General features: G+C 38.4%; 1 long non-coding RNA gene across 17 annotated transcripts in view; it reads left to right on the forward strand.

Annotated features, from left to right (window-relative positions):
- The first annotated feature begins 20,133 nt into the window (after positions 1-20,133).
- LOC132325341 (uncharacterized) overlaps positions 20,134-26,359 on the forward strand; it is a 41,588-nt gene continuing 35,362 nt past the window's right edge. For 5 of the 17 annotated variants that reach the window (XR_009485913.1, XR_009485901.1, XR_009485914.1 and 2 more), the window contains exons 1-2: positions 21,254-21,416; positions 25,688-25,771. This is a non-coding gene — a long non-coding RNA (uncharacterized LOC132325341). Of the gene's footprint in view, positions 20,248-21,253; positions 21,417-25,687; positions 25,772-26,359 lie in introns of those variants that run through there. The other 12 variants (XR_009485902.1, XR_009485912.1, XR_009485909.1 and 9 more) reach the window with 7 other exon arrangements.

Consider the following 26,359-nt stretch of genomic DNA (forward strand, 5'->3'; position numbering starts at 1 on the left):
CTTCAAAATGAGCAAGTAAAGGACGGGTTTGATTATCTTATTGCTGAAATTCTGCATCAGAGGATTTTTTTATTAGTTTTTCTGTCAATAATGTCTTTGTCTGATTGGCAAAATCATGAATGTGGTTTTTAAAAAAGTTACCTGCTGTTTAAACCCACCAGGTTTAGCCTTATAGATATTTTTAGATATTATAGATATTTTTCCTTGGCTTGAGGTGGGGAGAGGAAGTTCTTAGCAAGTTAGTCACCTGATCTGGATGCTTGCAGCACATTTGTTTCTTTCCTCATTATGGACTTTTTGAGTTTTGTCAAGAAAAAGTGTGGACTACAGGAAATAGGCTTTATTAGGGGAGAGTTGCATTTATAGGATATGAAGCCACAGGTTTTGATGCCTGTACTGCTTTGAGTAGTGAAAAGTTTTCATGAAGTTAATTTATTGCAATGTTACATTACGAGTTTCTGTGGTGGTGCTATGAATAGTAATTTCATCCCTTTCTAAGATATTTCTGATTCTTTACATGCTTTTACCAGCTTTTTTTCATTTACTTCTCTCTTTTTATGAAAATTTGTGAATAAATATACATTTCAAATTTATAGGACTGGTGAGTTTCTATAAATATGAAGAACTCCCTTATATAAGTGAGAAGACTAAAGGAAAAAAACCCATAGAAAATAGAGTTGGCAGAGATTTGTGGAGGTTATGTAGTCTATATTCAGCCTCAAGGATTCAACTCTGCCTTTGCCACCTCGGCAAACATTTGTCTAATTCCTCCTTAGAAGCTCACAGTGACAGAGATTTCACAATCACCCAAGGCAATCTGTTCCCAGGCCTAGTGATTCTTGCAGATAAAGGGGTTTTTCTGATACCCAACCTGAATTTCTGTAGCTGTAATTCGAGCCTATTCCTTCTCGTCCTCTGTCCAAGGGCACGAAGAAGAGATTATTCCTGTGCTCTTTGTGGCAGCTCTTTCTGTACTTTTAGGCTGTTATCAGGTCTTCCTTCAGGCTTCTCTTCCGTAGACTAAACAAACCAAACTCGCTTTCAGTTACAGTTTAATGTTACTCAGCTGTCTGTGAGATGTAATGTGGAAGAAGCGCTTGCAAAATACACAGCATTAATGTTTCAGAAGACACACATGAAGTGTGCTTAGTTCTGCATTTCATGTGCTTATGTCCCGTTTATTTCCTAAATTTAAATTTAGAGCTTTGTGTCACACTTGTTTACAAGTCTCCAGATTTCAGTCCAGAGCTGAGTTCAGGCTCCAACAACCCATTTAATCAACAGAGTACTTTCTTCAGGAGTTTGAACTGAAGTCAGCATTTAGCTAAGGTCAGTTAAAGCTGACAATTAGAACTATCAGAAAGGAAATTACAGTCCCTTAACATTGGTCTACAGCTGTAAAGGAAGATTCTGTAGTTCAAATTCATAGGAAGTTGTTCTCAGAAAAATAAGATAGTTCTTTCTATTGATATGTTATTCACACAGCATTTTTTTTTCCTCCTCCTGAAAGGAATGAGTGGATTCATAATAAAAACTGATAAATTTAATTTGAAAAGAGTAACTGAGTAATCTTTTTAACTATTTCTAAATTCTATCATAATCATGAAGATCTCAGAAATTGTTACAAAGCTTTCTGGCATTTCTCATAGAACTGTAGAAACATAGAATATGCTGAGTAGAGAGAACCCATCAGGATCATCAAGTCCAGCTCCTGGCCTTACACAGGACACTTCAAGAATTACACCAGGTGCCTGAGGGTGTTGTTCAAACTCTTGAACTCTGTCAGGCTTGGTGCTGTGACCACGTCCCTGAAGAGCCTGTTCCAGTGCCCAAACACCCTCTGGGTGAAGAACCTTTTCCTAACCCTCCCCTGACTCAGCCTCAGGCCATTCCCTCAGGTCCTTCACTGGTCAGAAGAGTGAAGAAATCAGTGCCTGCCCCTTCTCTTCCCCACAGGAGGAAGCTGTAACTGCAGTGAGGTCTCCCTTCATTCTCCTCCAGGCTTCCCCTCTTGACTCTTCACCATTCACTGCCTTCTTTTGGACATTCTCTGACAGCTCCCTATCTTTCTTACACTGTGGTGCCCAGAACTGCCCCCAGCACTCGAGGTGAGGCTGTCCCAGAGCAGAGCAGAGCAGGACAATCTCCTCCCTTGCCTGGCTGGTGATGCTGTGCCTGATGCCCCAGGACAGGGTTGGCTCTCCTGTTTCCCAGGGCACTGCTGGCTCATGTTCAACTTGCCATGGACCAGGGCCCCCAGATCCCTTTCCACAGTAGCTCTCTGCAGCCTCCCATTCCCTAGTCTCATGATTCTTAGCACTTAAGGTTAACTGGATTTTGCATGAAAGAAAAGATTAGCTAGTCACTTCGTCTCTAATGTCCAAGTGCTCTTCTTTCAACTGTTTCTTTTTCAACATGTACAAGGAAGGGCAAAAGATATTTGTCATGATCCGGTAATTTTGTTATGGTTAGCATACAAAGGACTGACAAAGTGATAAGTTTTTATGGCTTCAGGTAAAATAATCTGGAAAATTTATTAACCTCAACTTGCACAAAATATTATTTGAGAATATTTTATCTAAGACCGTGTTATCTAATCTATACAGGCAAATAGGGAACTGGTTTGACAGTCAGTAATAGATTCAGAGGTGAGAAAAGACAATTCATAAAGGGATATGATTTGTCCACCTTGATGGTACAAAAAAACCCCCCCAAACCCCCCAAAACCAGAAGAGTGTGGAGTGAGGAAATGCTCTTACTTTTGTGCTTTGCATCACTGAGAAAGAGGCTGGAATTCTACCTTCAGATTTGGTACTGAGATTGGGAAAAGAGTGTAAAAGATTGAAGCAAGATTGGAAAAAATTACAGCATGGAGTAAATTTTAGAGGTGATTTGGCTGGTACATATGCATGTTCAGAAACCAGCAGATATTTAAGGGCTCTTTAGAAGAAAAAGCAAGAATGCTTTCAAGTCAAAGGCAAATTCAATACAAATTCAAATAGGAAATGTGGTAGAAAAAACTGAGATCAGGTACAAAAGAAATTATATCATGTCAACAGATGAAGACAACCTGCTGTCCTGTGAGATGTGTTTGAGCAAAGCAGAAGTAACTAGGCTCTGCTGGGGACAGCAGGGTGACACGGATGGGCTTCCAGCATGCAGGCAGTGAGAGCAGAGCACAGATCCCTGTGGCTTCTCTTTCTCAGTCACAGCACTTGGCCCTGAGCTTTAAACTCTGAGTTCTGAAGGATATGATGAGTAAGTTTTCTGTTCAAACACATCACCTTCTAATTCCCTTCCACAAAAGTGGCAAGTAGATGTTTATCTCTAGGCTGGTTGTTCAGTGCCAGTTGCTTCCTTTCACCTTATCCACAACACCACAGTTTTGAAACTTCCATTATTTTTGAACAGCCTTGCTGAGTACTGCCAAAATGGTTTTGGATGGAGAAAATTCAGTGGGAGATGAGCTGTTTCCCCAAGTTCAGCTCTCAGGCTCACAGGAATTTGCTGTGTACTTCCATGCACTTGAAGCATGGTTGGTCAGCTGGTGTCACCCACCAGATTCCTCTCTGGACAGAATTCCAGTGTAAAGAATGAAGAACCACTTCAAAGTAGCCACAGTTTTCTGTAAGGGCTTTTTTTTCCCACTGATGCGTCCAGTCCCCCAGGCCAAACTGTGTGCAGCTCCTCTTCTAGATACAAAAGCCACTAGCCAAGTGACAGATAGCAAGAAAAGGACTTTGTCACCACTCTAGGCAGATGGTTTAGAAAATTAAATTGGAATCCATCAAGGATGTAACTGTTTGTGACACTAAAACAGAAAGTACAGGGAATAAAAATCTTCCTTGCATTCTCCTTTGTGCCTATTTGTAGCATTTCCTTCGCTAAGCCTTCTTTTTTCTCTCCTAAGCTGTTGTTTTTTTTTCTTAGCAAGATAACTTAAATGACCATAACTGGTTTTTTTCCTTTGCAAGATAACCTGAGTGACCATAACTTGGGTCATTACCAACCCAGATGATTCTGTGTGCTGGACCCCACTCTTTTAATCTCAGACTTTCCTTGATGCCTAACACCTGGATGCCAATTCTGTTCCTGAGTAGCCTTGCTAGGGAAAGGAAGCATAACACAGTGCCCACTTCTCTTGCTGATGTGGCTCTTCAGGACAGGATGCAGCAGAGCTGGGATCATCCGTGGTGATCACAGACATTTTTTTTTCCTGTGTGTTAAGTAAGTCGAGGAGATTTGTTTGAGAAGAGGAGCAAGCTGGAGTCTTTTACCTTCACTGAAAGAACTGCTCTCTTCTGTCAGGTATCTCCAGCCAGGCAAAGGCACGAGTGTCCCTTGGGCTAACAAGGTGCCAATCCTCTAATGGGCTTCTCCTTGTCAAGGCTATGAGGAGGCTTGTGGTGAGTGTTCAGGCCTGAACACTGATCCCTGATGAGCTCTTTCATTGCTCAGTGCTCTCATATTTCTCTGCCATAACTCTGTATTGCAGAAAACAGGTTCAGTTCAGGCCACCCTTGTCCTGTGCACAGAGTGCTAATGTAACTGAATCCTTCCTTCTGGGGAATGCTGAGCCCCACATCCAAGAAGGGGCTGTGGTGAAGGAGATGGAGCAGCCAGGTCCCCATGCACTCCTGCCCTCTTCTTCTCTGGCCAGGGAAAATCAACCAGAGGAGACTTCCTGGGTAGGGACAACAGCTCCTCATAAAAGGGTCCCTGTAGAGACCATTTCTTCTAGGGATGTAAAGCACCTGCTTTACCAGCTTTTATTCGTCTTGTGAAGTCTGTTTATTGTTACCATTTCTCTTTCCCAGTTCCACCTAAACTCTATTTCAGTTCTTTGCTGTAGCTTTTTCTAAGTAATTCTTAAGAAAATTTACTAGTGGTGTCCTCTCTAGTTTCTGTTTTGCCTCCCCTCCCCCTATTCTATTTTCTGCTTTTAATTGTGTTTTGCTTTGCAGGAGAAATGAAAGACTGTTTACTGATCCTGTCCCCACCCTTTCCTTTCCTGTCACAGCTGGTCCTTGAAATTCGATGGAATAACAGTTCCGCATGTTTTGTTCCCTGTCCCCTCCCCCTGTCTCTTAGAAATGAGTTTTGGTGTTGTTGAAAGATTCCAGATGAAACTGCCACCCTATCGAAAGAAAACCAATTTAATTACTTATGAAAATATAATTGCTACTTAATTCTCTATTTAAATAGAACAAGGGGCAAAGGAAGATTTGGATCACCCTGGATGCACCCAGTATATGCTTTCTTCTGTTGAGCAGCCTGGTATTTTGATTGCCTATGTTGAATAAATTCCACTTTTTATCCATCTGGATTATTGACACAAACAGGAACAGACACCTGAGAGGAAGCCTTTTGTACTGGGGAGGAGAGATTCCATTATTTCTCTTGTACTCTGGACATTGAAAATGGAAGCTGAAGAATAAGCCCCTAGGAGAGTGGGAGGAATGAAGCTATGTTAGCAGGTAGAGATGCTTTATTTTCCAGTTAAACAGAAAGTTGAGGACATGGTGACAGAGCTGCAAAACAGATGAGATGGACATTTTACAATCATCTTCAATATTATACTTTTTCCATGCACAATGTTTGCTGAATGGAATTTTTAAAAAATCATGCAAGCAGCTAAACAAACAGATTTTTGGCATCGTTTCATAAAAAAAAAAAAGGCTGAAGATTAATAAAACAGAAAAGGACAACCCCACCCATTCATATTGCACGGAATTCAAGTGGCAGGCTGGTTAACAGTTAACCTAGTCATGCCTATAAAAGATTTATAAATTGATCAAAGGCATATATGATCCCAGTTTCTGTTGGAACAGCTGTCTGAGCAACAGCTAGTGACTATGTCCTGGCCTTGCAAAGGGAGATGCCCTTCCTTTTGGGAAGGCCATTCAAGTTGTTACACAGTTGCACAGCTTTGATATTTTACCTAAAAAATAGTGCAAACATTATGACTGTCTGGTAGGAGTATGTCCAAAATCTGCCTTCTGTGTATGTGAACCTAATCTGATGTCATTTTGGGGAGGAAAATACCATCTTGGCATGCAGTAAGGGCATAATTATCAGGACAACCTTGTCTCATGGTTGCATGCAAATTAACAAAACAGATAATGGTTTTTAGATGTTTTAATTGTAATTCAAAATATTTAAATCTTTTTGGAACTCTGAATCCAAACATTGCTTCCAGTTGTACAATAACAAGTGAAAAGCCGAACTTGAGAGCATTCACTCCTGATCTCATCAGCTCGTCTAGGGTTTTTACTGTGTATAAGCACAAGCTATTGTGATTTCAAACTGCTTTGTCTACTAATAAATTCAAGATTACTTCTTCAGCAAATTCATACAGCACTGTAAATTTTCAACTCTGCAACTGCATTGAACAACTCAAAGAACATTGCAGCATTGCAATTGCAATGTACAACTCAGAGAAAATAAAAAGTTCTTATTTGGAAGCCCACATAATTCTGCAACTCCCCAGAAATGCTTTTCTGCAAGCTGAATTAACTCACAAGGAGAAGTCCTGTGGGAAGCTCAAGGTAGCAGAAGACTGGAAAACTTGTCCACTTTATTGCTAACATACCAGTCTCCTTAGCAAATGGTGGACTAATCTTCACTTATGTCTGGCTTGGTATTTGCAGTCAGAGCTTTTTTCCCCCACCTTTTGTAGCATTTCTTGGAATATTTGGCAGGAACTAACTAGATTTAACCAGCCTCCATTGAGGAAATGGTGATGAAAGTGTGCTTGTGGCTGGACTGTGGCAATATTTTATCTGCCAGACACTGTTTTGCTTACAAATACAAATAATCATAATTTCTGCCATTGCTAGATTGATTTTTGCAGCAAGAATGATGGCAAAATGTAACAAAACCAGTGCTAGCAAAGCTCATTAATTAGCTAGTATTATTGAAATGAATAGGAAGCAGCCTTCCTGGATAGAATCCGTGTCATAAGTCAATGTGTTTATACTCATCTCGGGGTCTCCAGAGCTGGGTTTTGCTTTTCTTTTATAAGTGATGAAGAGTTACCACTTACTATATCTATAACAAAATGATCTTTAGAAGTTCAGATTAAGTTCAAATAGTGACTCAAGACAATGTTCCTAGACAAGTTAATGCTTAAGATACCAAACTTTCTATGCTGTATAATATGCTTTATTCACAGCCTAAAACTTGACTGGATAAAAAGCTTTTAGTTTGACTTCACTGTTATTTGCTTTTAAACATGAGCTCCCACTGAGTGTTTATTAAAGAATCCAAGCATTTCATAGGGAAGCTGAAATGAAATGTTAGAGTATTATTGTGGAAAATAACATAACACTAGGGTTAAATTAGGCCAAGGGAAGCACATGTGGTTGCTTCTCTTATGAATACTGAGTGATATAAACTTTATCTAGTATCAAGATGTTTCTTCGTTTGCTCTTGAACTCTTTTATTATTCTGGCACAGATCCAATACTTGTCTTTAGCTATCTGTTCAAACTTCATGGATAGGAAAATAATGCCAGTAGAAACTCAGCTCCAGACTGCTGCTGCTGGTGGCTTTGTGTCTACACGAAACACTGAGCAAGCTCATTTTCAACATTTGTTGAAGTTTTTTTGTATCAAGATGCTTTGCTAGGCAATTTAAACACAAGAGAATCTTGTCTCCATGTGTGTGGATACTTCTAAATATCCTCATGGCTGTTTAGCACCAAAGAAAACAACACTAATCTAGTTAACGTATTAAAAGAGGAAAAAATCTGTCACACTGTATTAGCTGAACCTTTCTGAAGCTAGTTATTTATTGTTATAATAATAAATTTTTATGCTAACAAAATTTTTCTGAGGGTCCATGGTGTTTCAGAGATGTGCACACACGGGCAACATAGATCCTGTGTAAGAGGGTTTATGGGGTTGTGTTAGCAGAAGCTCCTAGAGCTTTTACCACACTGGGAATATTGCATATTTATACTTCTCAACAGGAACTTGTTGGGCATAAGGCCTTAAGGCTAGAAAGAGATCAGAACTTGGGACTTTGCCTCTATCTGATACTTTTTTCCAACCAGAAGAAACAAGAAGGTCTGCAGACAAAAGGGGATGAATAAGATTTGGAATAGTATCTCTCCACTTTTGTAGGTGGCAGTGGAAAGGCACATGACCTTTTAACAAGGTGCCATTCTCTTCACCTTCATTCATAATTTTCATTTCTGGTTTCACAGTGAAAAGTGCAGTGCTTTCTAGAAGGTACAGTTGCAATATTTAGCTGGAAAACCTTGGTGTTTCTAATCAACCTGAGTCCTGAGAGACCACTGAGCTTGATGACCACTGAAGATAAAACTATGTTGTTAAAAAAAATTGAAATTAAGTAATATATTTTAAACTTCGAAAAGGGTTCAAAATTAAAAACCCCATAACTCACCCCCTTTAAAAGACCAGGCTCTTACTATTTTGCCAAATGCTAAACTCTCCTGGCTCCACAGTAATCTACCCTGACTTCTCCACTATAGACACCCTTTCAATGGCAACTGCTGGTAATGATATATGCAGCCCTGTTTGTCAGAGTACGTAATGCCTTTAATTACAGCCAGTCTTCCCTGCTGCCCAGGTTTGTTCCAGAAGTAACAACATAAGTTGCCAGTTCAAGCACTTCATCTACTCCAACCTCAACGTTTTTTTTCTGACTGATTGTTTCATGGCCAAGAAAAGTGTCTTTAGGTTTTGTTTACCTAATTTTAAAACCAGGCGTTCAGGGCATGGCATATATCTTACAGATATGAGACACTGAATCAAAATAAACCAAAAAAGTTCCTCAATGACTGTATCACAGTTTTGTCCTATATGGACTGTGCTATGGTGAAGGCAGTCATTGTTTAGTGTTTTTTTGAAGGAAATAAAAAAGATACCTGGTCCAAAATGTACTCTGAAACTACCAGGTAAATACTTCAGAAAGCCTCAGCATGAAAGTAAGCCACTAGTGTTTAAAAAGGGTTACTTGAAAGTTCTCAATAGTTTCACTCAGTTATTTCAGACTGTATTGCTGAGTGCTTTTCACCTCAGCCTTACAGACCAAATAAATAAAGATTTTGTCCAAGTAAATATGCACTCTCCTCTTAGAAAAAAACATAACAGATTCAAATCAAGTCTACAGTATTCAAAGAGAAAGTACTTTTCTCTTGTATTTCTTCAAATATACCTTTGCCTTGGAAAGACCTTTTTATGTGACATTTATGGCAAAACCCCAATATTCAGTATTTAAAGCTGAAAGGTGTTCATCCTATCGAGCACACATGCTCTGCAGCAGTGATACAAATATATCTCAGACAAGCTGCATGACACAGCAGGCAGAGGACAAGACATCTATTCAGGGGACAGAGCATCTGCTCCTGACCCTCACATAGCTCTGCCATGTGACTGGAGGGGAAACGATTCTCCTCAGCTCTGGTTTCTTTGTCTGTGAAAATGGAGATGGATATTCATATCTGCCTTCTGATATGCTGTAGAACATTGATGAAAAATAATCTTTTGAGCTGTGCTTAGAAGTGTTGTGCTTACAATCACGTGTACACTTGTACCTAGGGAAATCAGTAAAGCAAGAAATTATTCATCATACTCTTTTAGGAAATGTAATTTCAAGCCCTAACCTTTACCTGATACTGCTTTTCACTGAAGAAGGTAATTCTTTTCTTTTTCAGACTTGAACTTCTGACCATTCAGATTGACAGTTAACTTGGGATTCTATTTACAGGCTAGGTTTTATGTGTTTGTGTGAATTACATTTATGTGCCAAGAACAGAATCAGCAGGAGAGTCATGACAAGCAGCCTTTAAAATGCCCTTATTTTTGATTCTGAAGACCTTGTGTAAAAGAAGATATGGGGGGATAAAGTCTCAAAAAAAGTTGACATGTCTATTCAGATGTGGATTGATTCATCCTGCAACAACAAACAAAACCTTTTTTACTAAAAAATTCAGTAAATGGGGGATGTGGGCTAGTTCTGTAAGCCAGTTGAGCTCAGAGCTTAATGAAGAAGGGGTGGATTTAACACTGATATACTGTGAAGAGCTTGTAAAGAGTATTTTACAAGGATGCAGAAAAACAAATCAAAACTAACAAAACAAAACAAAAAAGGGGTAGGGGAAGTGTAGGAAACAGTGTTTTGAATACCATCCTGCATAGATATGAGCTCCTGAGTTCCTGAAAGCCAGAGAAAAAGAGATGCTTTAGGTAAGAGAAGGATGATTGTCCTTCACAATGCCAAAGGATGCAGCACAAACAAATGGGAGGATTCAGACCTTCCAGTGTGACCTGGGTGCTCACTTCTTCAGTAGCCTATATCTAGACCAATGTTAGTATAAAATCTCATTAGAGAAATAAACATGTCCAGCTCATTTTTTTTTTTATTCCAATACTTTGATTATCATCAGAGAAAATTTAAAATGGAATTGAAATATTTAAATGTTTCAAATTATTCATGAGGAGATTGTATTATTACTTATTTTGTACAGTTCTTTTGCCTGTTCTGTTTGCCAGCTTCTTCTTTTCTTTAAGCATTTGATTTCTGAATATTCTGTCTGTCTGCTTTGGTAAAAATCTGTGTTTAATGCCTTTCTTGTGTTTAGATGAAACAAAACATTTGAGTTGCAGCAGCCCTATGCTGTTGTGTGTTTACACTGGTTATATACTTGACTGAAATAAATTCAGATCCTACTAGTGTGACTTAGAGATTAATTTGGAATATAAAGACTTCAGGGCAGGGCAATAATAGTGAACTAAGAGATGGGCACAGAATGTCTGCTTAACCAACATATTTTAATTCACATCCACCAAGCACTGATGTGGGGTTTTTCCTTTTGAGTGGTAAAAGGCCTGCAAACCTGGCCTGCACAAGGTTGCTCCAGTTTGTGCCAGGTCTTTTGTAGCACAGAGAGCAGCAGGAAGCTATAAGATGTGATCGATCTTTTTGAAGTCTCTCCTCTTCAGCCGCTGTGTAAGGGGAGAGCATGTTAGTGGGCACACAGAGTAAGATCAAAGGTCAAGGCAGTCCTTCACAAAGGACTGGGGACAGGCACATGGGAACAACTGATAGCATACTTCAGGATGATGGAAGGGAAATGCTTCTGCTGTGATAAGGATAGTTTTGCCTTCAGAGTAATTGGTGGAGATGGCAGTTAAGAGGCTGCCGGAGAAATCCCTGTGTGTTGAAGATTATTTATTTGGAGAACCATGGGGACATCCAGGGACCAAGGACAACCAAGGACCAAGGGAATCCCTGTGTGTTGAAGATTATTTATTTGGAGAACCATGGGGACATCCAGGGACCAAGGACAACCAGTCCATAAACACATGCTGAAGGGAATGTACAGTACAGCAACAACCCTAATACAGTGACCGTGAACATTGTGAGAGCAGGAAGGGAATGGATCACAGATAGCAGAGAAGCTTGAGGGCCCTTCCTGTAAGGTGTCTCCTACGCCTACTTTTGGAGGATCCAGTGTTCCCCTGGTACACAACAGGTAGAGCTGCAGGTAAGTCATGTTTAAGGTAGCTGTGACTGTGGGTGGCTCTTGCTTCCCTGGGAATCTGAAAAGTAATCAGAATGACCTGCTCTATCTTTTTTATTTATCATTCCAAAGCAGGTAGGAGAAAGAGACCAGTAAAGGTCATAAAAGTCACTCAGGACACTCTAGAGAGGCTATCTCTAATAATTTTTATCATTCTTTGTTTGAATACAAGTTTAACTGATGCTTTTTTCAGCTGATGGCACAAAAACAGTGGTATGAACTCTTTTAGTGTCTGTTTCCAGTGTGCAGCCGTAACTATAAAATAAGGATATGTAAAGTGTTGCCTTACAGCACAGGAAAAGCAAACCACCTTTAAAAAGATTTTGCTCTCATGATTCAATTAAACAACACAAGACTGGCTAAAAGTAATTTTAAGCTCCAGATGTGAAATACCACCTTCCATATCATATAATCCCATCTTTCTGTCCTCTTGTGACAATGACAGAGAGCCTGAACTGTTTTGTCTACTTTCAAAACAAAAAGGTATGTAGATTTTATAAATGGTATCAGTCATAGAGAAACCAAGGAAAGAAGCAGTCTTACTTGCGTGATATCATTATGTAAGTTTTGGATTTCTTTCTAAGTTTTCAGTTTTCTAAGTTTCAGTTACTATGGAACTGTCATCACCTGCCAAAAAGGTGCTGAGGATGTCACAATCATTTTATCTCACAAATGCCAAATGCTTCAGAGCACAGAGAACTGGACAGCACTAATGCTATTCCCTCAAGTTTGAGAAAATGTATCCCTTGTAGATTTGACCTGACATTAAATAATCCAGATATCCAAAAAACAGGAAGACTTCATTTAAGTTTGGCTTTCTCTCCTGCCAAAATAAGCATATTGTTTAACAATATGGTGCAATATGCTTGCAGTGTCTGCATTTTTGTGGGAGATTAATGAATTAGTTACCTGCATCGGAAGTTGAATGCAACTCCAATCAAAGTGTAAACCCAACCTTTTGCTGGGGTGTAGTCAAATTGCTGTAAATATTAGGTCTGTCAGGTACATCATGTCATAAAGAGTTAACACAGACAATATGTACTCAGATTGCACTTCCATCTGGGATTATTTTGCATTTACAGCAGTCCAAGCAGTAAGAGTATTGCCTTCAGATTAAAAAAAAAAAAAGGGAATTTAAAAAGAAATGTGTGTGAAATCCAGCATACATTGTTTGGACATGTTTGAGCTACAATCAAAAAGCAGATCTATGAGTCAGTTGGGTTTCTGGTTTAAAATGTGCCATTTTGGTGGATTCTGAAACAGATAAACAGCAAAAGCTTAAGCCTGGGAGTTGAACAGCAGAAGTGCAAGCGTGATTCAGATTTCAACCTTTTCTTCTGGTCATAGAGATACAGTGCAAGACAAAAGTTGACACAGTGTTGGAGGGAGAGGTTGGTGAAATGAGTTCCTGTCACCTTATTACAATGCTCTGACACAGGGAAAACTCAGAGCAGTGTATTTGAAGTGCATGCATTTGAAATGAAATTTCTGTGTTGAACAAAGTAATGCCTCTTAGTTTTACTCACACATAGATCTAAGAATGAAGATGAGTGCAATCCTTCAAGAACCATTTCCTCTTGACATGCGATGCTGAAATTTCATGTAAAATTTATTTGCATTAATATGACAGTTTCTGCAGAAGAAATGATATTTATTATCATGTTCTTGGTTATGTTCTTGAATTTGTAATTTCCTGTGTGAATCATGTATTGAGAAGATCAGGATTAAAATTACATGTGCTCTATGTGTCCTTCCAGACAGATGCACTTAGGTCTGACAGGGATGGAGCTGAAGTGGTCAGTGGTACCTAGGGGTTGCAGAAAGCAAGGATGAAAGAGAATCTGGAAAAGGCAAAGATTTAAGTTTCCACTGAGGAATTGCAAGGTACAAAAGCACTATTTACTTAATTTCACATTGTTCTACACCTCCATGTAAAGTGGGTGCTGCCATGTGGTCCAAAGATCTGTTTTTTCTGCTCTCTCACATCACAGTTGGTGAAGAAGCAGTTGGCGGTGTGATTCGTGCCCTAGAGATGTGTTATGGTACCATGCTATCCTGGTTTGCATAGCAGAAACATTTCATAGTAGGAAAAAGCCAAACACACTGGTGGTGGCAAAGCATAGCACCTTTGAAACTATGTACAGTTTTCTATTTGTAAAATACTACATCTTCCTAGAGAGGCTCTTTCCTCCTAGGTAGGTTTAGCAAGGACTGTGTATACATACACATGACAGCTTGTTTCTACGTATTTCTTCACATAGTAGCAAATCAATGAAATTATTTGTAGCAGCCAAAGCACAAATGCACTGGAACTTGGTTTTGCAAGATGCTCTGATTTCACTGGGTTTATTCCAAATATCACGTACAGTTTATCTCTCAACATGCCTGAAATGTTTGCTAATTTGTAGCATTCATATTTCATGAGGGCTTGTTATAAAGCTGAAAATGTTACATTCCAGTGAATTGTGGAAACAGATTACTGGTAAATGTTAGAAAAACCAGGCAAGATATGAAATGGAGGAGTAGATTTCTGAAGGGAAAAGAAACAGAAAATAGAAAGAGTTAGTGGTACAAAATTTCTCTTGTGGAAGTATTGTGGGTTTGATTAGCAGGGCTGATTCGTGGTACTGAAACTACTATAGTCATCAAATTTTAGGACTTTTAAAAAGTATTTTCCATCCTGGCAGAAGTTGAGAATATCTTTTATTTCAGCAAAATTGAAAAGGATGACAAGCATGGAGCTGTTAAAATAGATAGTATCTATGTCTTGACCATGGTGTAGGTGAGCTCTGGAAGCATTCTCTGTATGCTCCCTTGGTCCTGGAGCCCAGGGACCTGCTGGAGTGTACTCTAGATTCTGATCCTGTAGCAATATTTCCTTCCAAAGAAAAACAAAAGGATGGTGTATGTGCAGGTCATGGCCAACCATGGAGGCAGAAAAAACCATGTTTATAAAGGAAAATAGGACCGAGTCTGTATCTGCCACATGGTCTAGGCTCAACTAGATTGACTTTATGGATTGTCTTTCTACATTCTATGTTTTGGTTTGCCCATCTATTAATAAAGAGGAAGAATGGAAAATACTTGGAGAGAATATTAAAGAAAATGCACTAATCATGAGCTAGGTAAAAGTAATAAGACCTTTAAGGTGAAGTTATTAATATTGTGCCAGTTTAGTTTAGTTGTCATTTAGTTTGCTTTCTGCAAAGCATCCCGATGCCTTTAGCACTGCCTGTTCAGCTGAATGGCATGTGTCAACTGTCTCTTCCTCTAGGAAAATTAGTACATATATTTGTATGATTATGAAACAACTTTGCAATGTTTACTTATTTGGTGTAGGAAAAAAAACTTTTCCATCTGAATTGTTTTAATAAAAATTGTTTTGTACATGAGCCAGTCTCAATGGGGAAAATGCTATAAATCTTTTGGCAGTCTCGGAAAGAGTCTCAGAAGAAATATTTGTAATAAACAATATTTGGTTTATATCTATTGTTGGCAACAGAGTTTCCAAAGAAAAGCTCCCTCCTACGACACAACCTGCACTACTATTTGCTCTGTAACATACTGAGGACATTTAGGGTGACATAGTTGAAAAAACTTCTGTCAATATTGACATCTTCCAGAATTTGTTGCTACAGAATACAAAATACACAATGTTTGAAGCTGAGGAGATTGCTTCCTCAAGACGGCTTAGAGGTTTAAAAAATTGCAATAATTTCACTTGACATTTAGGTAGGTCTGTACTGCCCTGATGGTTCAGTTTACAGTGGAGGTTGCCTGTTTCAGCCCTTTAGCTGTCATTCACAAACATTGTCAACAAACTGATGCAAGAAGATTTTCTTAGAGATGTACTTCCATTTATTGCTACAAAAAGTAAAAGCAGGCATTAAACTTTGATTTTGGTGAGTTTCTGTCTAGAACCCTACTGCTGGTGCTGGCTTCAATGATAAAGCAACCATTTACAAATCTGCCCTTTTGTTCTTATAGTCATAAAAGGCAAGCTGACTCAGCAAGAGATGACTACAATGACTTTTAGACAGATAAGAAAGAAATGACACTATTTTTCTTTAGCCTACTGTTTTCTTTAGACATTTTTCTTCCAAAAATGTAGGTCATCACCGGTAAAACACTTTTTTTTTTTTTTTCATTACAGACTGAATGATAGGGTGCTTGGCTAGTAGAAAACAGCAATATTTTAGACTTGTGCCTGCAGAGGACTAGATGTAAATACACATCTGTAGAAATAATATCAAATAAACTCAAACATTACTTCAAGTTCTTTTACAACACAATATCTAAGCTTTGGCTAAGTACCCTTGCACTTTATCTTAAGGTATCCCGTGTTTATTACATTCTTTCCCACTGGTGGGCAGGTTTTATGCTGTGAAGGATTTCCAATTCACATCTTGTGAAAGCTTTCTCTGAAATATGAATCTTTGCAGCATTTTGTCACAAGATGAATGACTGGACCTGCCATTCACCTCAGGCTTTTACAGAGCCCTCTATGTACTGCCTGAGTAATGGCCATGGGACAGTGGCATCTAGTGTTCTTAGGCTCTGCTTTTCTCTCTGAAAATTAGGCAAACAGGAAGAAAGGGCTATGGACACCTGTGACACTTTCTCCTCACACCTCAAAAAGGCCATGAGATTACTTGGCTCCTACTGAAGCTAACTCTAGTGAGAAGGAAAACTTGCCTGGGAATAGTGACAAGTCATGACCTAGCAAGCAATATGACACTTGTTGTATGGCATGCAAATAGATTGTGACTAAAAATGACCCTGTCATCCTACTAAATTTTATAGACTAAACAGAAAAAAAAAAAAAAAAAAAAGCAAGAAAATATTTTAAGCCAAAGAAAAATGGAAACAGAGTTTGTTGGTGAAATTCTTGGGATTTTAAGTCCTCTTCCCAATGTCATCCAGATTTGGTTATCCAGGTGAAATGCCAGATAGGTTTTCAAAATGGTCCATTACCCACATCGTTGATATAAACACACATGCTGGCGATCCAATGAACTTTCTCCTTTCTATTAGAAGTGTGGGCTGAGATGGGTTTCTTAGGCAGGATTTTTACCTAATAGAAAAATATTTGGGGCCAAAATAGGCTATACAGTGTTTGGGCTACATTGAAGGTCTGCTTTACTGTTGTAGAGATCTAAGTACCCTTCTAGCGCTGGAGAAATAAACTATATTATGTGACTGGTTAGCTCAAAATGGGAAAACGTGTGACATGTTTACTTGTTGCTAAATCAATATATCTACTGGATTTTGAGCTTTTGTAGGACGTACAGAGCTGATCAGGAACTAGAAAATTGCATAGAAATGGGCTGGTCATACTAAAATGTCTGCTTTATTTGAAATTAATTTTATTTAAAAAAGCCTTCATGCATATAAGTAAAGAGGTCACTAGAGGTATTGTAAGATTTGGCAAGCAAACTCAGTAGTATTATCTATGGATAAATCTGCTTGATGTTTCCCATCATCAAACTCTTTTTAACCTTACTTTTAAAGTTGCTTTTAATTTTTTTGCAAGATAGGTCTAAAATTTTCCATTCCATAGCTTTGCCTCAGGTTGTGTTTTATATTTTATATTTGGAAAAAATCAGGCTTGTCTGAGGGTTAGATAATAATTCTGGCATTTCTTTCCATTTGGGAAGTTTTACTGTTCTGTGCTTTAATGAGGCTTGAAGTTTGTCTTTTATGTACACCTCATTATTATCTGCCCCAATTCACCTTTAAGATGGTGTCATTTAAAAACAGCTGGGGAACTTTTCAGAGCTCAGCAGCCTGTTATTCCTGATCAGCAGTCAGTTCCTTCCTTGTCCCTAGGAAGAGCTGGAGTTAACAGATGTGTTTTCCATAGCATATTTGGGTATATTTCCTTCATCTGGTCCATTAAATTAATGCTCCTATTGAAAATGATACCTCATGTGTAGTCTGGACATAAGTACTTTATTCAAGTTTGGATACTGGGACAGAAAACAAAACTAGTGTCTGTTCACAACCACCTTACCCCCGTGGTGAAGGCAGAAGCTGGTGGGATCAAAACCAAGGGGGAAATCTGAACTGAGGAGGAACAAGATGAGAAATACCAATAAAACAATCCCCCAAGGAAATTCTTTCTAGCGAGTTAAACCCAGGTTGTGCATAATGCACAGCAGTGAGCACAACACAGTACCCAAGTGGCAATGGGAGTTGAACAGAAAATGATTGTGTGCATTCATGTAATGAAAGCCTGTATTGCCTGATTAAGTTTGTCCAGGCAGTTTTCATTCTGGCTGTCCTCAATCTCTGAATGCTTGGCTTTGAACCAACGAGTTCTTCAAGTTCTTCTAACATACAAAGTGTCATATATAAATGGTGCCTTTGTTTTGAAGTTTGTCACTTCACTGCTTCCTCCTGTTCACTGAAGAAAAACAAAACTTATTAAAGATGGTCATGAACAAAGGAAAATATATTGGAAAAAATTAATTTGTGCAAAAGTTGAAGTTTGGTACTGGAATCCTGAGGCTGTTTTGTAGAAGCTGAAAAGAAAATTATGCTTTTGACACGAGGAGCACGACAGCTGGACTCTTCATCAAATCCTTTTGCTTAGATATGCAGAAGTACTTGTATGTTAACTTCACAACAGATTTGACAAAAAAGCTGCTGGCTTACTCCAAGCTTTCTCCAAAACACTTGAAATGATCATTCAGAAATGTTTATTTAGGAAGAGATCAAAAAGCCAAAATCCAGACAATTCTCTTTTACAAGACAGCCATTAAGGACAATGAAAAAGAAATAACATCTGGCTGAATGGGGGTTGTGACAGCTGAAAAACGAACAGTTTTTTGGACAGTAATTGTGACCTCACTTCAATGCTGTCTTCCTTTGCATTTGTGCTGCTCCTTTTTTGACCAGTGAAAATGTGATCCAATCCACCTGCCCTTCATTCATAGAAGGGAGCTGCAGTCTTCATATGTTCATTCATTTACTTGCAATTCAAAGTTTCAAGTTCAATAGCCATTAAAAGACAAATTGTTCTGATCTGGGTAGTCAGAAGAAAGTACTTTTAGAAGAAAGTACACTTGTACTTTTTGGGGCTTTTTTTTTGATTTTCTGTTTCAGTACCCTTTGTTCAGAGAGAAGAAACAAACAAAACCCCAGGCATACAAGAAGCAAACCAAACCACACCAATATCTGCTTCTTGCATTGGAGTAATTCCTAATGGAGAATGGGCTTTTGTGTCACACCTGTGTATTGAGGGACCACTCAACAAGAAAGAGGCAACAGTACTCAAGACAAGCAAAGAATCATTAGTCCTCTACAGTGGGAGGTTGCTCTTTTAAGACAGACACACAAACACAGTAGGGGGACGACAGAATAGAATGGAGAGGAACATGTTATTTCCTGGTTAGTGTCTGAATCTTTTTTTCCTTAATTTTATTTTCCCTGAGCAGAACATTTGGGAAGAAAAATGGAGGCCAGGTTTTGTGTCAGAAGGCGGCTGAATAGACCTGGATATGTCATTCCCTTTCCATTTCCTTTTCCCTTACCTGCTTACCCCTTCCACTTTTACAAACTAAATTTCTCCTCGAGTGAAGTGTCCAGTTGTAGGTTCTGCATGTGTATATGTGTTGACCTGCCTGTGCACACATTTTATCTTCCAGTCCCTGAATTGACTCACCTTGCCTATGATTGATTCCTCCTGTTTCATGCTGTAGAGCTTCATGGCTACTGCTGTGATTCAGATTAGACCTTACTGTGTGGGCTTACTCTTCCGGAAAAACCTTTGATCTACCCTCAGAGTTCTTTGTTTATGCTTTCTTAATTCCAATATTAGCTTGTTTTTGGTAGCTCTTAGTTTGTTGTCTGTAGCAATCTGTGAAACTGCTTCTTAAGTGCCATGTCTTCAGGAAGGTTTATATTTTGATGGATTCCTCACTTGAAAAGAGGCTACACCACAAACAGATGGATACTTAATATGTTCCCATGGTCTAGAAAAACCCTATAACCTTTTTCTCATCAGCTCCCAAACCAAAAACAGGGGCCAGTAATCATTTTTGCTACCTGATAAATGTATGGGGACCGTATCTAAAGTGGGATCTTGGACTATGCTTGAACACATCTGTTGGAGACAGAGCTGTAAAATGCCTTCTCAGCCTTAGGGACTTCTACATCTGTATAGACCAAGCAGGGAAAGTTCTCATTGAAGAAGGTAGAAATCCAAGGAAAGTCTGTGTCAAAGGAGAATGATCCACCTATATCTGTCAAAAGTGAACATTTAGTGTTATACTAGCAAGAGCAGGCAACTGTGGTCAAGGGAGCTGTCACAGAGATTTTCTTTGTAACTTCTGACCTTCTTAGTCACTGTGCATGATATATCTTTGAAAGGGACCTAAACCCTACAGTTTTGGTTTTTGTTTTAGTCTTTAGACAAATACACTTCCAACAGAGCTTTAAAAAGTGTCACTCCCTTCTAGAAGATAGAACAGGAAATGTTGCATTTTATTGTTGTTATTGGCAGTCTTGCTTCCATTTTTTCTGACAAAGCAGACAGTGGGAAAACAAATAGAACAACTGCATTCTTTTTCTGTAATACCAACAAAGATATCTGTTGGAGGAGGAGAGTGTGGTCTCTACTGCTTTAACTTAATGTGAAACAGTGAATATCATGGAAACAGGGGTGGTTTTGCTCCAGAAAATTTCTTGTGAAGGTAAATCCTCTGGGAACATATTCAATGGGAGCAGAGATGTAGAAAGAGATCTACATAGATACAGATTTGTGTATGGTTAGAGGAAATCTGCTTTAGCAAAAATACAGTGTTCCTATTGAGTCTGATGATTTTGGAAAGTTCAGCAAAATTAATGATTTATGTATTTTATTTTATTCCATGGAAAAATGCAAAGTAAGCTGGAAGGGAACCTTACTGATCATCTAGTAAAGCTGCAAGAATTAGAACAACTTATAGTGTTTCCCTGAGATATTTGCTTGACTTGATGTCTTGGAGGATTTCACACTTTTTCTGGGCAATTTAATAGAGTTTTTTATTAAGTTTCTTGGTAAAAGATTGGGGAAGGTTTTTAATTTGTTACTTATCTATTTCAAAAATATAGAGAAATGGTGTTCTTACTGAAGTATCTAGTGCTTGACTTAATGCATAAAGAGGCTAACCTGGACCAGAGGCTGGACAGAGTTAAAGGGATAAAGTAGGTATTTATTGAAAGGCCTTCAAAGGATGCACCCTGGGCAGCACAAGAGCCCGGCTGGGGCTCTGCCCAAGATGGACACACAGTGATGAGTTTTCACATTTTTATAAGTGTTGGTCCATTTACATATTGGGGTCAATTGCCCAATTTCAGCTTTAGGTTATGAAGTCCCATCCTCCCAGACTGCTCTCCTCAATTCGCTGCTGTTTACACTTCTTGGGCCTGAAGCTGCAACAGTGTCCTTGGTTCTCAGGCTGGAAAAGGATTGTTTTGTCAAACTAAACTGTGAAGAGAACTTGCTGACACTTTATACGAGGTTCAGAGTCACACACTTAAGCAGTACAGAATCTAAAAATATGAAAGCTAAAACTTAAGGCATCAGATTTGTACTTAATAAAATCCTGCAAGCTGCACTAGAAAGGTAGTTACAACAAAGGGTTAAAATCTGTCACAGGAGAAGGGTTTCTAACTTGCCTTCAGATATTTACATGTTAAGTATAGACTTGTTACCCTTGGCTCCCTTTATAGAAACAGGCACCTTTGAAGGATAATTAATCTTTCCTTTTCAGCCACTCAACCTTTGGGAGGTGGAAACTCGTGATTTCCTACAGCTTTTTCTTTGAATAAAGCCACTCCACTTTCATCTGTTTCGTGCTTGTTTTGCAGGAGTATGCAGGTAACAAAGTTCGGTAATTTTTTTTTTAGAGACAGTGAATTTTATTTTTAGCACTCAAAAGATTATTTATTAGAAGTTTAAGGAAAGCAAGTTTCAGAGTCAAGAGGATTTGTTATTCAGAACAGGTGCCTTAGGCTGTCAGAGAGCCAAAATGTTATAATGTAATCTTAATGTTCTATCATAATTTAGTTTAATGTCAGATATAAAACATGTTCTATGAATTCTGTCTGAATAATACTAAAACCAATACACTTTTCTGGCAAATTATCTCAGACAAGGGATTTGTTTGAGAACACTGAGAGCTCTCATGAAAAGAGACTGCATTTTTATTTTGGAGCTGCTTCCTTTGTCTGCAGCAAATTTTCCAAGACTCCCAAGTGGACATTTAGTGCCTAATTGAAAGAGAAAGAAAACAAATTGAAATATTTCTCTTTGAATTCTCTATATGTATAGGCCAATACACAATGTGATTTAGATCCTGATTGTCATTTTTCTTTTTTTTTTTAAGCTGAGTGTACATACTTTTCCGCTTTTTTAAACAAGACTGGAGTCTATAAAGCTACACAGTTGTAGAGATTCACCCATGTCGTGCGTTGCTTCTCACATGGGAGATTTTTTCTCTCCTTATATTCCTCCTATTATAGCATGGAATGTCCAAGAGGAGAAAGCACCAAACACTCTAACAGGTCTACAGAGATTTGATCAGTGTCTTAAAATCCTGTTTAGAGAGAGGACCTATTTTAAAACAACAGTGGGTTATTATTTGGAGTTTCTTCAGAGCAGATTTCAGTTCATTAGAAGATTTTTATTGCACATGAGTAAACTTACTCTCAAATGCTACCAGCTGTACAAATCTAGAGGTCAAACCCAAAGCTATTTCACTCTCCAGATACTTCTTTAGCTTCATTTTCTGATGCTAGTATTTAAAAATTTGATCATAACTCCAGGAGTTTTATTTCTAATGGAGCTCAAAACTTTATGTGCAGTCAATAATATAGAATCATAGGAGTTTCAAATTTTACGTTTTGCTTATTTTTTAGCCACCAACTTTTCCTATTACTTTCTGTATTTCTTCATTCTCAGATTTAGTACTATGATTTCTTTACTCACAGCAGTAAATGATGAAAACTAAAATAAATTTTAAATTGAAATTAATTCAAGATTTTGTTAATGTGTTCTTAAATATCTCAAGCTTGCCTTGCATACACCAATTTTTCCTTACTCAAGAAAGTGTTTCACATGTGGTGCTGGTATATTTTTTTCTAACAGAGAGAAAACAGAATTAAATGCTGCTGAGAAGAATGTTGCATAAATAAAGAAGAAAAGTAAAGCAATTCACTAGTTTTTTTCCTCTGGATTTTCCATTACTTTTGCTTTGTTTTATAATTTCTGGTGTCACGATGATATGTCAAGGCTGCTCTTTGCAAGCTCTTGCAGCACCAGATGCTTTAAAAGGTGAAGGTTGTTAAAATTTTTAGCAGAAAACTAATTTCAGGATGTAGCAGATTACACCACTCTTATCAGAATGGGCTAAACACCACCACAGGAGAGGGGGGAGAGAACAGTGCTTCTGACCAGTTTTACTGTGTTAGTCAACAACATTTAGAGAGTAAAAATTAAATACTTGTAATGACTCCATAGGTCTACAAATATTTAAAGACAAAAAAATGTGGCTAAAAATGTTAAATAGTATCCAGGAAATTACATTTACTGGAAGTTTTTCCAGCTAGGAGAAGAAAACAGCTGAATTCTTGGAAAAGGATCCATTGTGAATATGCTGAGCTTTGGAGGACAAAAGAGTGCAAGGTTCAAAAGTAGTGCCTGTTAGTAAGACTGAATTTGACCTGACTCTAGGTGCCACATTTAGCTTATCTTATCCTGTTTTGACCATGTGCAATGTTCATTCATTGGTCTTTATACTCACAAGTCACGTTTTATCTCTGTTAATTTGGAACTAATATATTCCTTGAGAATTCCTAAGCTATAGCATATTTTCTCTAATGAAAGCACTGGTATGAAAAGTATTTAGTCTTAGCTGTTACCACACACCAACAAAGTACCAGGAGTAGGCTGGAATTAAGCTACTTTGCAGTCCCTGTGTGTTAACACTGTTTCCTTGCTAAGCTGCAGCCACACCAGTGTGGGTTGCCTTTTTCTTAAAGAACCAGCCACAACACTCCCTCTGGCTGCAGAATTCCTCAAACTAATGAGCACAGTGGTGCAGGAGAGGATTTCAATGTGACATCTCCTAAGAAACACCACAGAGAAGAGGATGCTTGTGGGTTCCCATGGCTCTCACACACACATTAAGAAATAATGATACTACAGTGAATAACATACTGCAATTATATACTCTATTGTATTGATATAAATTACATATATAAACTTTTTCACTTGTTAAATTACTTCCAGCTCCTTTATTCTGTTTGTGTTTTAAGCAAATGTGATTGATGGTGCTAATTATTTTTGAAGACAGAGCAGGAGATATCTGTGACAGAGTAGCTGAAGAAAAGCAGAATACAGGTAGTGATTACAAGTGTTTGGAAAAAGTGTTGCTGTTTGGAGCCTGAGCCTCTTATTCACATCTCTTGGTACAGTTCTGCTTTACAGGAGGCTGCCAATACTCCCCACTTAGCTCTGCTAGAATTTGAATGTAATCATATAAACTTCCTATCAAATAAGGATTGTAACTGGAATCCTGGCTAGCATCTCACTCTCTGCTATAATTGTAGTCTCTCTATTAATATAAAGAATTAGTGAGTGTAAATAGAGCAGTAGAAAGTTCTAGCCAAAACTCTGGAGTTGCAGTCTGGGTAGTTTCGATGTGCTCAGCAAGGAGAGCTTCTGAATAGTTGCCTGCTATGCAGATCGCTGTTTTATCTCATCTTGGCACCAAAATGATTCAGAGGGCAGTGCTGAATTAATCTGCCATCCCAGGAGACCTAGTATGGAGGAGTTTTGAAGCCTAGTTTTGAAGGCTATTAATTTATCCCTTACTAGCAGAATTTGGTAGTTTGGGGTTTTTTGTGTTTTTTTTTCTTTTTTTTTTTTGGGGTGGGGTGGAGGGGTTTGGAGTTCTTTTGATTTGATTTTTTTTTTTAACCCAACAACTATAAAACAAATTATTATGAGCTGATAGTCCTGTTTGGAAGTCAGAGGTTTCTCTCAGCTGTCTTTCTGACCCTTGTGGTGACACCCCAGGATGCATTTCCTCTTTCAGAGGAGACTGCTGCCTGTTGCCTCACCTCAGGACAGCAAGCAGGGCTGCAGCTGGCTCACCACTCTCTCTACAGGCAAATTTTACATTGTGTCAGGTCTGCCTTTACACAGGGAGAATACTTGCATTGCAAGAGTATGTCCCAACATTTTAAGGCATTGATATTTGTGATGTGAAATACTAGCTAGACATACTATTGTAAACCCAAGAGTGTAATGACATATTTTCTGCTCACTCTCACACTCTGATTTTCAGGGCTAGCAATGCATTTGACCATGGGTGAAAAAACTGTATGACATTTTGGTAGACAGTATTTTTACTTTCTTCATATGTGGAGGCTTGCAGTAAATGATGGGTAGAGTAGGGCCAGAGAGACTCTAATGGACAGTGTGTGAAGATTAGGAGTAAGATGTGCCTAGTAGTTTGAACGAGATATGTTTAGTTCAGCCCACAGAGCCCTGACCCTAAACTTCATGGCATTCAGCCCAGAGAGTGAAATGTATCCCAACAATAAATCACCAGAATTTTGTTCTATTTGACTGTGTTAAAGCAACAGTCTGCAAAAGCTGGGACCACCAACTATGTTTTTTCTGTTGCATATCTGCTCTAACCAATTCACTGCTTCTTTTTATAAGTCAGATGTTACTGAGATGACTGAGAACATCACTTAGTGAGCACAGGTCTGTGCTGTTCATCGCCCAACAATCTGTGCTTGATTTGCAGTGCACCCTTAGCTAGTTTCCTTGGGGAATGTCTTGACATATTGAAACCATATTTTGCTGTTTTCACATCTTCACGTTCCTTCAGCTCTCACTATGAAAATTCTAACCATCATTTCCAGTTACTTAAAAAACCTAAACCTTGAGACTAAGAATAATTTCAGCTTGTCCTAAACAAAAAAGATTACAATTTAAAGAACATTTAATTATAAATTTTCCAGTATTGGAGCCTATGTTTTGCTGGACCAGACTCTGCTCTGCTTTTAGCCATCTTAAGAAATATCTTTCTTTTATACTTGTAATACTTCAAACTCTTTTTTTGTTTGTTTTCTTAGCGTGGAAAAGAAAGCAAGATGTCAGTCTTCAAAAAATTCAATCCAATTTCTTTGGAGTAGTAAGCACACAGCCAAATTTTTCAGGTAAGGTGAGAAGAGCAATACTTTGCATAGAAAATGTGCAATATTGAAGTTCCTCTCTTAAAGAAAACCCAAACAAACAACAAAACAGCAAAACATAAATTAATTGATTCCTATTTTATAAGACACTTTAAGCACTCATGCAAGCACAGGCAGCCCTACTGCTCTTGTCCTGTTCCACTCTTTGGCAAGCCATGATGGAGATCCACTGATGTAAAAATAAAAATATATATATATATAGATGTATGTATATTATATATATATATATGTGTGTGTTTGTGTGTGTGTGTGTGTGTGTGTGCGCATATACATATTTGTGTACATGTGTGTGTGTACTAGTGGTATGATAGAAGTCCAAAAATATTGAAATTTCAAGAAAAAAAAGTATAGTTGTGTAATGCAGAGGTAATGGCTCTTTCTGAAAGACTCACCAAGAGATCCATGTCTCACTGGGGCCGTGGTGACTCGAGAGTGGAGATGTTGGCCACATCCTTAAGGCACATCATCAGGCGTGGTAGTAAAAGGTGACTTGTCAAACTGTTTGCAAAAAGTCTCTCAGGTTCAGAGAACTGCTCCAGCTTTGGGCATGAG

Source organism: Haemorhous mexicanus, chromosome 3 (assembly GCF_027477595.1).
Source record: "Haemorhous mexicanus isolate bHaeMex1 chromosome 3, bHaeMex1.pri, whole genome shotgun sequence".
Classification (NCBI taxonomy): domain Eukaryota; kingdom Metazoa; phylum Chordata; class Aves; order Passeriformes; family Fringillidae; genus Haemorhous; species Haemorhous mexicanus.